This window comes from Callithrix jacchus, chromosome X (genome assembly GCF_049354715.1).
Source record: "Callithrix jacchus isolate 240 chromosome X, calJac240_pri, whole genome shotgun sequence".
NCBI lineage: Eukaryota > Metazoa > Chordata > Mammalia > Primates > Cebidae > Callithrix > Callithrix jacchus.
The window spans coordinates 92,800,100-92,814,631 of record NC_133524.1 but is presented as its reverse complement, the minus strand read 5'-3'; positions in this window follow the sequence as shown (position 1 = coordinate 92,814,631).

Below are 14,532 nucleotides of genomic sequence, written 5' to 3'. Positions count from 1 at the left end.
GTTTTGTAGATGAATAAGACATACTTGCCTCATGAAGGCTATGGACTAATAGACAAGTGATCATATGTAAAACACAATGTGTGAAATGCTTTCATAGAAGTGTGCACACATTACTCTGGTGGCACAGGTAAGTGACTCTGCAAAGTTAAAAGGTTCAAGAAATGCTTAATGAATAGATGATTTTTGCTGTTTCCTGAGAATTTTGTCTTACAGAAGAGACATTCCTTGACACTAAAAATGATAAGAGAATAGATGAAAATGAAGTTATATTCTGTGTGGCAGGAAAGGATAGAATAGCAGCAGACTGGACCGCCTAAAAACGGCCCTTCCCACTTTATTTTCTCTTCATGGCTACCACCATTATCTAAGCCACTACAATATCTTGCCTAGTATCTTGAAATAATTGCCTACCTCTTCTTCCTGTTTGTACTCTTTCTCTTTTTCCTTTCTAATTTATTCTCTGCATAGCTGAAAAAGTGAGTTTGAAGAACATAAATCAAGCCATACCACTCCATACCTAAAACTCTTCAGTGGCTCTCTTGTTCTTAGAATAAAATAAATGCATGCATTATCTGGCACCTACCCCTCCTTCAGCCTCATTTGTATCATTTTGTCTGTTCCTCACTAAGTTCTAGTATCCATGCTTTTCATTTTTTCCTTAAACACATCAAACTTTTTCCTGCCTTTGGTCCTTTGGATTACTGTTTCCGAACCATAACTGTCCCTTAACCCAGCAGCCCCCTTCACTGCCTATGTACTTTTATTTCTTGTCTCACTTTCATCTTTCAGGTGTAACCTCACATGTCATGTCTTCAGTAAGACCTTAACTGGTCATTCGCTCCCATTTACTCTTTCTATTGTTCATTTTTTATTATCATACAACTACAGTCTGTACATCTTTTGATTGCTTGTTTATTTTTCTACTTCTCCATTAGAATGCTAGTTCTCTGAGTGCAGGCACCTTGTCTGTCTTGCTCACCACTATGTCCCTACAACTCAGACTGCTGGCCGGCACATAGTAGCTTCTCAATATAAATGTTTGTTGAATGAATTGATCTTTGCGTTGCAAAAAGACTTTGTAAATAATGTTAAAATACAAATGTCAAATTAGAAAGACTACTCAAAATATGCAGTCGACCTTTGAACAACACGGGAGTTAGGGGAACTGACACCCCGCCCAACCAAAAATCCATACATAACTTTGATGCCCCCCAAACTTAACTACTAATAGCCTATTGTTGACCAGAAGCCGTACTGATAACGCAAACAGTTGATTAAGACATATTTTATATATGATATACATTATATACTGTACTCTTACAATAAAGTAATCTAGAGAAAAGAAAATGTTACTAAGAAAATCATAAGGAAGAGAAAATATATGTCCTATTCATTAAGTAGAAGTGGATCATCAAGGTCTTCATCCTCAGCATCTTCATGTTGGGTAGGAAGAGGAAGGCTGAGGATGGGTAGGAAGAGGAAGGGCTGGTCTTACTGTCTCAGAAGTGGCAGAGGCCCAAGAAAATCTGCATAAAATTGGACCCAGTTCAAATCCATGTTACTCAAGAGTCAACTGTATAGGCAATGTATGACATCTAGAGGGTTAATATTGGTACGCATGCAGAGCTGCTACATGCCAACAAGTAAAAGAATAACAACCAAATCAGATGTGCACAGAGGCTATGAACAGATAATTCATGGAAGAAGTATAAGTACCTCCTACAAATACAAAACTTTCTTCAACTTGTTCATCACAAAAATATATTGTTTAAAAATTAGGTATTTTATACTATTTGATTATCAAATATTGATATAAATGTTAATATCAAGTGCTAATAATCTCATACACTATTTATAAAAGTGTAGATTGGTACAATCTTTCTAGAAGGCAATTTGATACTATCTTTTAAATTATTCTTACATACCCTTTGGTCCAGGATTTCCCCTTTCAGGAATTTTTCCATCATAAACAGAAAAGTTTGAGCACATACAATGTAGTTTTCTTTCATTGTGTGCATCAATAAGAGACTGGTTAACTATATTATGGTAATTTATATGGTGTAATAATATAATAATCTGAAGCATTTCTATGTGTAGTGGCTTATAAGGATTCAGAATATAACCTTGAGCTTAATCTTTGTACTTTTTCTTCTTTTCTTTCAATTCCTGAACTTGCTGACCCTTTCCCTAGTCAGTCAAAGCCACTTGCATAGCTTGGAGATAAATTGGCATAGTTATTGCAAGAATTCAAAGAAAAAGAGTTAATATACAGTTTTCATTTTATTACGTTTTGTTTTTTTTTTTTAATTACACTCTTTGTTTTATTACCTTTTCTATAGACAAGTCTAGAGAAAAACAAAATGGAAAGCCCTCTGGAAAGCAGAACATAGAGTTCATGACACTATAAAGTTTGAAAGGAAAGTGAAAGGAGAAAAAACCCTGCCTACTTATTCTACCCCCAGTACAGAGAAGCAATTAGATTAGAGTCACTTGGCAGGAGGAAGTATAGGTATGTGTCTGGGGAAAGGAGCAAAAGACAAGTCCTTGCGGTGGTCATAAACTAGGCACAGTAAGGCCAGACATAGAGGAGTATGGATGACGGTGGGGAGCAGTATTAAGGGACACCAAGTACTCTATTGGTGACCACTGTCAGGGCGCCAAATGAAAGCTGAATTGATACCAGCAAAAATTCATTATTTGTTAAGAGAGTAAATGGCTATGCTAAGGACCATGACTATGTCGTTTTTTATCTATGAGATAAAATTTTGCTTTAAGATCTGCTGGTGGTGCCTCATCCAGCAGAAGTAGGCACTGAGGATTTCTGGGTTCCATCTAAATTACTCCTTGTTAATACTTTTCCTTGGCAATAGTCCAAGACTCTGGTAAGACCCCAAAACAGAGGTTGATCATGATATAGTAGGGAAAGTCTTATTACTGTTTCTTCAGTGGGACTGGACAGTAAATGTTAGAGAAATCCATTTGTTTGTGATAGACGAGAAATAGATTTATAGCTAGCTAGAGGGATATAAATACATACACCAAACTGCTAACAGTGAATGAGATAGAGTGGAGTAATTTAATTCTACCCTTTTTATATATTTCTGTATTGTTTGAGATTTTTTATAATAAGCATACATTACTTTTATAATAACATTTTTCTCTTATAAAGAGCAGATGATCTACAAGATAATGCAAATGTTGCATTTTATCTGACTTGTTGATAAGGAGAATAAATTAGGAATTCCTTCAGAAGCAGTTAATGTCTATAGCAATTAATTATTAATATCAGTGCATATAGAATGCTCTGTCGATTGGAGCCGGGACACCTTTAAAACCAACCAGGGTTCAGTGGGAAACAACTCTCTACTCCAAAACACGTTTACCAAATATGTATCAGTACACTCAGCTCCCCATCCTTAAGGCCCATATGTCTGTGTCTATATTTTTCTTATATGTTTTTGCAGTGGGCATTTTGGGGACTTCAGCTTCCACCCATGTAGAATATCTACTATGGGACTTGCTTTCCTGTCATAAAGAACTAGAAAGATGCACAAAATAAATGAAACAACACTTTTCAGACATTGGACCATAGTCTGTGCAGGCTTTTGATCCCTGAGAGGAGGAAAGTAAATGAGGGGAGACCTACAACTACCTCAACTTTCTGGTAGAAACACGTTCCTGACAGTGGCACAGGGAGAGAGAATCTCACCAAAATGTGGAGATAGAGATCAGGATTGCAGGAGGCCAGTGCAACAAGAATTTGTGAGGCAGAATACTGGATAGGAGGAAGCTACGTAGAGACATGGCTCCGGAAGTCTATGTGGGAGTCTCAAATCTTTGGCTGAAACCAATCTGTGCACATGTTGAGTGAAACTCCATTAGGTTGACGAGAGAACAACTCTTAGGAAAAGGACAATTACCAGGAAGCTGTATGCCAAATAGTTTCAAGAGTTCACACAGGGCTGGGAATCTTTTTGGTTCCTACTGGCCAGAAGAAAGAGACATTGTTGAATATCCAGGGCATTCAGCAGAGATCTCAGAAGATCATACTTTAGTACTGGGCCTAAAAAAATGCTTAAAAGCAAGCCTCAAAAGCAAAGATGATGTTCATCTTCCTTAACTGCCTGCCAGAATAAAGCCCTATGTTCTTTAAAGTAATACTATAAAATTCAGCCTTGTACATCATAACATTCACAATGCCAACCATCCAGTAAAATAATTACTTGACACAAGAAGAAGCAGAAAAATGTGACTCATAAGCAGAAGAAAACAGACCCTGAAATGAGAGATGATGGAATGTGTAAACATTATATTATTAGAACATTAAATTATAAGGAATAAAAGTGAAAAATAATTGGACACTTCTTGTTTGAGTTATTCTCATTCTTATTAAATTAATAAGGACATTAAAACAGCTATGGTATATATATTCCATACCTGTGAGGAGGTTTAAAAAAACTATGAGCATAATGCTAAGAGAAATGGTAGCTGCAAAAGAGACTTAATGAAACTTGTAGTGATGAAATATACAATATCTGAAATGAAAATTACATTGGATAGGATTAATAGCACAGACATGGCAGAAGAAAAGATCAATAAACTCGAAGATGTAGAAAAACAACTGTGCAAATTGAAACAGAGTGGGAAAAATCCCTTACAAAAGCAAAAGGTGCCTCAGTTGACTATATCAAGTAATCACCACATCAAGCAGTCTAACATACTTGTAAGTGGAGTCCTAAAAGACTAAAGATGGAAGAAGATGTATTTGAAAAAATAATGGCCAAACACTTTTCAAATTTGATAAAAACTACAAATGCACGAATCCGGGAAGCTCAACAAACTCATGGCAGGAAAAATAAAGTGGCCGTTTGTGCTCGTTTTACTGTTCCCCGAATCCTGGCTTCTGAACTGGCTTTTATTCTGATTCCTTAGCTCTGTTTTTCCTTGCTTCTGGCTCCCTGATCTAGTATCTTATCTGATTTCTCAAAACGGATTGCCATTTGGGCCAAAGGAATGATCATGTCCATGTTGTCAAAGGGAAGACGTATAAATTAGTAAAATCCCCCTTTGACTACTCTGGAACTCTCCCCTTAGGTAGGAGGTCTCTGTAATCTCTACCTGCCGCCACGTCATGTCAGACTTTGGCACTTCAGTCAAGTCCTGTGGGCCCTAACAATGACTTTGTGTTGTTAGGTTTCTTTTATAGTATACCTGGTAAGATTACTATCCTAATGTTAGTGAAACGTTTTGAATAGTAAGAACTGTGTCTATAATTATTTCTATTCCTGAAATGTCTATTCAGTTCCTTGCATATAAGTCAATCGATAAATATATGCTTATTGATTGATTAGACCACTGGTGTCTTCAAACTCGAGCATGCAACAGAATCATGTGGAGGGTTGATAAGTCACAGATTACCAGGCTCATCCCCAGAGTTTATGATTCATTAAATCTTGGGTGAGGCCTAATAAGTTGCAGTTCTAACAAGTTCCCAGGTAATGCTGATGTTGCTTGTCCTTGAACCGTACATTAACAATTACTGATTTAGACTATGTTTGTGAAATTCAGCTGTTGAGAAATCCTATATGTATTTTAAGCCTCTCTGAATCCTCTCTCTTCCAAATAAAAATTCCTTCTCTCAGAAAAATAGCTCTTCTTTCTAACATGTATTTTGCATCCTTTCTATATCCCTTATCATAATAATCATAGTCTTCATTATTTATAAGTTATTTATATAATGTGTTTATCTTGAATACTAGATGGTTTTAGAAGATAGAAGCCAATTTTGAAGCCATACACATAGTATCTGGTCAACGCTCAGTAAATGTGTGTTGATATTAATAGTAAACAAATAAATAACTGCATAGTAGAGACTGGCTGCAGAACTGGTTCTTCAAAAGTTAGACCAGCCTGGACATGGCAGCTCATTCCTGTAATCACAGCACTTTGAGACGTCAAGGTGGAGGACTGCTTGAGGCCAAGAGTTTGAGCACAGGCTGGGCAACATAGCAAGATCCTTGTCTCTACAAAAAATTTTAAAAAAATTTTAAAAGCTGGCTGGGCATGGTGGCTCATGCTGTAATCCATCACTTTGGGAGGCTGAGGCGGTCTGATCACCTGAGGTCAGGAGTTTGAGACCAGCTTGGCGAACATGGTGAAACCCCCTCTCTACTAAAAAGAATACAAAAATTAGCCAGGCATGGTGGGCACCTTCAATCCCAGCTACTTGGGAGGTTGAGGCAGGGAGAATTGCTTGAACCTGGGAGGCCGAGAGATTGCAGTGAGCTGAGATCGCGCCACTGCACTCTAGCTTGGGTGACAGAGTAAGACTCCTTCTCAGAAAAATAAACAAATAAGTAAAATAAACAAATAAAAAGCTGGACCAATTAGCAATTGCTATTTTTTTTCCAAATATGTTCCATAATGTGTATATTTCTATATAGAGAAAACAAATTGCTTACTATACAATAAACAGCTAGGTAATGGAAGTGGATATAGAACTAAAAAAAAAAAAATCAGTTCCTGCTACTTTATATGCATCAGGTCAATGAAGTATTAGAGTTTGTGACCTGAATTAAGAATAATTCTAACACGAGGTGTCTAATCATTCTTCACTGTTAGTCTTGATTATCATTAGTGGTACATGTTTTCTAACTGCTGAGAAAGGTCAAATATTCCTTCAACAATTCCGTCTTGTAGAAGAAACAACTCTCTAATAAGGGTAAAGAACATATAATTCTCAAGAGCTAGAGCTTTGGTGTGAGAAACAAAGAAGTAACAGTTCAAGCTTCAGGTGTGCTCTCAGATGAGAGGTGTGATATGAGCCTCCTCCATGTTGACAGCCCACTCATACTCCTTTTTTTGGTAAAACTAAGTGAACATAAGGTTAGTGTCTACGGCACAGGAGGCAGTTTTAAGCAAGTTCTACTCTAGATTTCTCAGGGAAGATTTTCTGTTTGTCCATCTTCTCACTATCAGGGTAAGACCTGAGGGTGGAAGGAAGAGAAGGGTCAAGACTGGAATGATCCTAAGAAAAAAGGCCAAGAAGTCACTTTTCTTACTTCTAGTCTGAGTCATAGTCTAGGTGGAGGTTGGGTATATAAAGAGCCATCTTCATTCACATGTGGTCCAGCTCAATTTAACCTGAGGCTATATAGAGATTTAAGGCCACAGCTCTAGTTAGAATGCAGTGTGCATTTGTCCAGTGTGTCCTCTGTGCAATATATACTCCTCACTAGCCTTGTACAGGAGCAAGTAGCGTGATGGAATCTGAAGATCCAAAGATTTGGGATCCCAGCCATCAATTTTCTCATAAGTGCTATGACAAACGTATGTGTCCTATGATGCATCTGATTATAAATATCTCAATAGATAATGAAATAGAATCATTACTTTTAATTGAACAAGAAAATTGTTAGTAGGATTCATTTTCTCTTTTTAAAAGAAAATTTGATGGCCATGCTATCAAATTTTATCTGTTACAAAGCCTGAGTTTTACAGTAGATATTATAAATATCACAATAACAAACGATTGTTTATCTTAATATAGGTTACCTATTGTTTTATTCTCCTAGACCAGGGGACCCCAACCCCACAGGCCACGGACCGATACGTGGCCTGTTCGGAACCAGGCCCCACAGCAGGAGATGGGGAATGGGTGAGTGAGCATCATTGCCTGAACTCCTCCTCTTGTCAGATTAGCTGCAGCATTAGAGTCTCATAGGAGTGCAAACCCCACTGTGAACTGCACATGCGAGGGATGTAGGCTGCGCACTCCTTATGAGAATCTAATAATGCCTGATAATCTGAAGTGGGACGGTTTTAATCCCCTCTCCGTCTGTGGAAAAATTGTCTTCCACGAAACTGATCCCTGGTGCCAAAAAGGTGGGGAGACCGCTGTCCTAGAGGATACATCTCTTCTTTAAAGTCTCTGTTTCTTTCACTATCAGTGATTGTGTTGGTATCATGAAGAGTTAGTTTATCATTAGTGTCAGTTAGTTTATCATTAGTGTCATAAAATTATCAATAAAATTATTTTCATGGGCAAGTGTAAATGACCCTATATTATTCTAAAAGAGCACAGTTGGAATAAATTATAACCACATTTCTTTTACGCTGAAATGAAAGGTTTTTCCTCAGGTCTTTACTCACACTGAACTATTAAACGTGTATTTTTTTGTTGTTGTTGTTTTTGAGACGGAGTCTGCTGGCTCTGTGCCCAGGCTGGACTGCCGTGGCCGGATCTCGGCTCACTGCAACTCCCGCCCCCAGGTTCAAGATATTATCCTGCCTCAGCCTCCCAAGTGGCTGGGATTACAGGCACGTACGTGGCAACACGTCCGGCTAATTTTTTTTTTTTTTTGTATTTTCAGTAGAAATGGAGTTTCACCGTGTTAGCCAGGATGGTCTTGATCTCCGGACCCCGTGATCCGCCCACCTCCGCCTCCCAAAGTGCTGGGATTACAGACGTGAGCCACCGTGCCCGGCCTTAAATTTTTTACTACACCATCTTTATTGGTTTTTTTCTATCCTCCATTTCATTTACTGATCTGCATTTCTGTTTATGCCAGCATCCTCTAATAATGCCATGACTTGCTCAGCAGAATCCTACCACTTCTGGCGGCTGACCAAGCTTATACAATGTGCTTTCACATAAAAGCTTCCTCATTGCAGACGGCTATGTGAACTATTTTGGTAGGGATTTTATAATGCTGCTTTGTAACTAAATGAATGAAAATTAAGGATCTGATTTCAAATTGACTTGTACAAAGTCATTATCTATCATTCTGACCAGAGAAGAAGTATGCTATATATCATTTGAATAACACGCTAGTGGGAAAGGCATGTCACTTATCCTAAGTCTTACCAGTGTATTCATATTTGAACATAGTCTATATTTAATTAAGTGTAGGAATATAAAAAGCATAAATCACTTGTGAAGATTCATTTCTTAAACTAAGATAGCATCCACAAGCTTCCATGTAATTTACTAAATAAAAATACTACTATAATTTAACCTAAAGCATTTGGAATGAGCTCATCATCATGTATTTTGAGGGAGACATATTTCTGAAGGTTTAAAAATGTTTAGTGATGATGTTGAAATTTTTAAAATCGTGAAAACTCAAGTGTGCTTATGTTTGACTATTCTTTCTAATAAAAATACTGAGAAGCAATTAATCTCTCATGGATATAAATATAAAAGTGAATCACTTTTCTAAAACAGACAACTACTTAATGTGAACAGAAACCCGAAACACATGCTCCCTGATATCTTCCATGAAATAACATAGTACCTCCTTTTGTGTAGTGTTTTCTAGGCATAAATTAAAAGTAGCTGCGTGACTATTATAGTTAGACAATTATCCAAGTGTTGATTTTGAAAATCCATTGACATATACAATAAATATTATATAGTGTTTACTTTTCACTGCCAAATAAGTGGAACCTGCATTAGCACTGGTCATAAATCCAGAAATGTATCTTTTTACCATGGGTGTGTGTGCCTATGAACACACTTGCACACATAGAGTGAAAGAACTTCTTGACAGTGGAAAGGAATTCACCAGTGATCAGTCACTGCTGTCAGAAGTAAGAGGTAGTTAAGGGAGTGCTGGTAAATCCCACCTCCCAAGCACACTTTTCTGACAACTGGAATGTAATCCCAGTAGAATGAAAAAGAAACAAATGTGTCAGCTATAATGACAGTAAAATTAATGCCTGAAGGAGTAGCTCAGCCTCTCTGTCACCTGGCCCAGCTGATCATGTAGTTGCTCCATTTGTGTTGACAAGTAGTGTGTCTATCTGCATTTTGTATCTAGGACATTGTGTGGTTTTGTGGACTTGGATATATTCATCTCTGTTTTAGAAACAATTTTATTGAGACTATATAACAATGACCATAATTAGAATATTAAAATTTGGATATGGGAGCCTGCGTTGAATCCGCAAACGGTGAGTCAGTGCTGCATTTCCAGACTAATCTTTGTTGCCCACAGAACGGGGAAACTCCCAAGTATAAAAAGACACGGGACGCCAGGCAGTAGGTCTGCCTGGCGAAGCCGGCAGCCGGGGCGGCGGCGGCCGGCCCTACCCAGCAATCCCCACAGGGCGCGCTTTCCGGGTGCCTTGTTGAACCGGCAACCTGAGACTTGAGAGGGCTGGACTTGAGACTGAACGAGACTTGCACAGTAGCCCAGCCCAGGGGATTGCAGGGACAGATCGTTTGGGATACCCAGTGGGACGAACAAAACCGCGATTTCAAACTATCCCGGGCAGACGGTCCGAGACGCTCTGTGGGGGAGGGGCGTCCACCACTACGGAGGCAACCTGCCCCAACTGATATACACGCCCACTGCTGAGGCAGCCAGCGTTGCCGAGGCAACCCGCCCCAACTGAGATACACGCCCACTGCTGTCGCAGCCAGCCGTTGCCGAGGCAACCCGTCCCTACTGAGATACACGCCCACTGCTGACGCAGCCTGCCGTTGCTGAGGCAACACGCTACAACGAAGAGACTCCGCCGCAGGGCGTGGCGGAGACCACAGCAGAGCCGGCAGGAACAGCGCGAATCACACAACAGCAGGCGGAGCCTCGGCAGCCAAACAGTGGCTAGTCTGCCTTCGAGCTGGGCAGGACACCTGATCGGACATCCAAAAATAAAGCCCAAACCCCTCAACACAGAGCATTTGAGAAAAAAAAAGGGTTGTTTAATGAGCTGTGTTGCAGCAGAATCAAACATAGCAGCCTAACAGCCCTGAATGAACAACAGAGTGCACAGCTCAGCAATTAAACCCCTATAAAGTACAAACTGTCTCCTCAAGCAGCTCCCTGACCCCTCTATATCCAAAAGACTGTCATTAGGCAGGCATCATCCTGGGATAAAGAGAGCAGAAAAAGAAACTGGTAGCATCCCTCGCTGTGCCACGGCTACTAGAGGTGCACCCCAGAGAAGCAGGGTCTGGAGCGGACCTCAACAGTCGTACAGCGAAGTGGCTAGACTGGTAGAAGGAAAACCAAGCAACAGAAATACTTCATCATCAACATTCTGGGTGTCCACTCAGAGACCCAAACGAAAAGTCAGCAACTACGCAGACGACCAGCGGACAAATCCACAAAGATGGGAAGAAACCAGCGCAAAAAGAAGGAAAACACCCGAAACCAGAACACCTCGCCTCCTAGAAAGGACCAAAACTCCTCACCAGCAAGGGAACAAAGCTGGACGGAGAATGACTGTGACGAAATGACGGAATTAGACTTCAGAAGATGGATAATGAGAAACTTTTGTGAGCTAAAAGATCATGTATTAAATCAATGCAAAGAAACTAAGAACCTTGAAAAAAGATTTGAAAAAAGATTCGAGGAAATGATAACAAGAATGGATACCTTAGAGAGGAATATGAATGAATTAAAGGAGCTGAAAAACACAATACGAGAACTTCGCGAAGCAAACGCAAGTTTCAATAGCCGAATTGACCAAGCAGAAGAAAGAATATCTGAAGTCGAAGACCAACTCAATGAAATAAAACGAGAAACCAAGATCAGAGAAAAAAGCGCAAAAAGGAATGAACAAAGTCTCCAAGAAATGTGGGACTATGTGAAAAGACCTAACCTACGTTGGATAAGTGTACCAGAAGGGGACGAAGAGAATGAATCCCAGCTGGAAAATACTCTTCAGGACATCATCCAGGAAAATTTCCCCCACCTAGCAAGACAAGCCAACACTCAATTGCAGGAAATACAGAGAACACCACAAAGATATTCCGCAAGAAGAGCAACCCCAAGGCACATAATCGTCAGATTCAACAGGGTTGAAATAAAGGAGAGAATACTAAGGGCAGCCAGAGAGAAAGGTCGGGTCACCCACAAAGGGAAGCCCATCAGACTCACAGCAGATCTCTCGGCAGAAACACTACAAGCCAGAAGAGAGTGGGGGCCAATATTCAACATTCTTAAAGAAAAGAACTTTCAACCCAGAATTTCATATCCAGCCAAACTGAGCTTCAGAAGTGAAGGAAGAATAAAATCCTTTGCGAACAAGCAAGTACTCAGAGATTTTGTCACCACCAGGCCTGCTTTACAAGAGCTCCTAAAAGAGGCACTACACATAGAAAGGATCAATCAGTACCAGCCATTCCAAAATCACACTGAATGCTAAAGAGCTTCAACATAATGAAGAATCTACAACAACTAACAGGCAAAACAGCCACTTAGAATCAAAATGGCAGTATCAAATTCGCACATAACAATATTAACCCTAAATGTAAATGGACTAAATGCACCAATCAAAAGACACAGACTGGCAAATTGGTTAAAAATCCAAAACCCATCAGTGTACTGTATCCAGGAAACCCATCTCACATGCAAGGATACACAAAGGCTCAAAATAAAGGGATGGAGGAAGATTTACCAAGCTAATGGAAAGCAAAAAAAAGCAGGAGTTGCAATTCTCATCTCTGATAAAATAGACTTTAAAGCAACAAAGATCAAAAGAGACAAAGAAGGCCATTACATAATGGTAAAAGGATCGATACAACAAGAAGAGCTAACGATCCTAAACATATATGGACCCAACACAGGAGCACCCAGATACATAAGGCAAGTTCTTAATGACTTACAGAAGGACTTAGACTCCCACACAATAATAGTGGGAGACTTTAACACTCCACTGTCAATACTAGACAGATCAACCAGACAGAAAATCAACAAGGATACCCAGGGCTTGAACTCAGACCTGGAGCAAGCAAACCTGGTGGACATTTACAGAACTCTCCACCCCAAATCCACAGAATACACATTCTTCTCAGCACCACATCACACCTACTCTAAAATTGACCACATAATTGGAAGTAAAGCACTGCTCAACAAATGCAAAACAACTGAAATCATAACAAACAGCCTCTCAGACCATAGTGCAATCAAGTTAGAACTCAGAATTCAGAAACCGACCCAGAACCGCACAGCTTCATGGAAACTGAACAACTGGCTCTTGAATGTTGACTGGGTAAACAACGAAATGAAGGCAGAAATAAAGAAGTTCTTCAAAACCAATGAGAACGAAGACACAACGTGCCAGAACCTCTGGGACACATTTAAAGCAGTCTCTAGAGGAAAGTATATAGCAATAAGTGCCCATATGAGGAGAATGGAGAGATCCAAAATTGACACCCTATCGTCAAAATTGAAAGAGCTAGAGGAGCAAGATCAAAAAAACTCAAAACCCAGCAGAAGACAAGAAATTACTAAGATCAGAGCTGAGCTGAAGGAGATTGAGACACGAAAAACCCTTCAAAAAATCAATAAATCCAAGAGCTGGTTTTTTGAAAAGATCAACAAAATAGACAGACCACTAGTCAGATTGATTAAAAATAAAAGAGAGAACAACCAAATAGATGCAATAAAAAATGATAAAGGGGAAATCACCACAGATTCCACAGAAATTCAAACCATCATCAGAGAATATTACAAACAACTCTATGCACATAAACTAGTAAACCTGGAAGAAATTGATAAATTCCTGGACTCCTGTGTCCTCCCAAGCCTAAACCAGGAGGAAGCTGAAACTATGAATAGACCAATAACAAGGTCTGAAGTTGAGGCAGCAATTAAGAGCCTACCTCACAAAAAAAGCCCAGGTCCAGATGGGTTCACAGCCGAATTCTACCAGACACACAAGGAGGAGCTGGTACCATTCCTTCTAAAACTATTTCAAACAATCCAAAAAGAGGGAATTCTTCCCAAATCATTTTATGAGACCAACATCATCCTGATACCAAAACCCGGCAGAGACCCAACGAGAAAAGAAAACTTCAGGCCAATATCCATGATGAACATAGATGCAAAAATCTTCAATAAAATATTGGCAAGCCGATTGCAACAGCAAATCAAAAAACTTATTCATCATGATCAAGTAGGATTCATCCCAGGGATGCAAGGCTGGTTCAACATACGCAAGTCTATCAACGTAATTCACCACATAAACAGAACCAAAAACAAAAACCACATGATTATCTCAATTGACGCAGAGAAGGCATTTGACAAAATTCAACAGCCCTTTATGCTAAAAACCCTCAATAAACTCGGTATCGATGGAACGTATCTCAAACTAATAAAAGCTATTTATGACAAACCAACAGCCAATATCATACTGAATGGGCAAAAACTGGAAGCATTCCCTTTGAAATCTGGTACTAGACAAGGATGCCCTCTCTCACCACTCCTATTCAATATAGTACTGGAAGTTCTAGCCAGAGCAATCAGGCAAGAAAAAGAAATAAAGGGTATTCAAATAGGAAAGGTGGAAGCCAAATTGTCTCTATTTGCAGACGACATGATAGTATACCTAGAAGACCCCATCGCCTCAGCCCAAAAACTCCTGAAACTGATAAACAACTTCAGCAAAGTCTCAGGTTATAAAATCAATGTGCAAAAATCACAAGCATTCGTCTACACCAATAACAGACTTAAAGAAAGCCAAATCAAGAGCGAACTGCCATTCGCAATTGCTACAAAAAGAATAAAGTACCTTGGAATA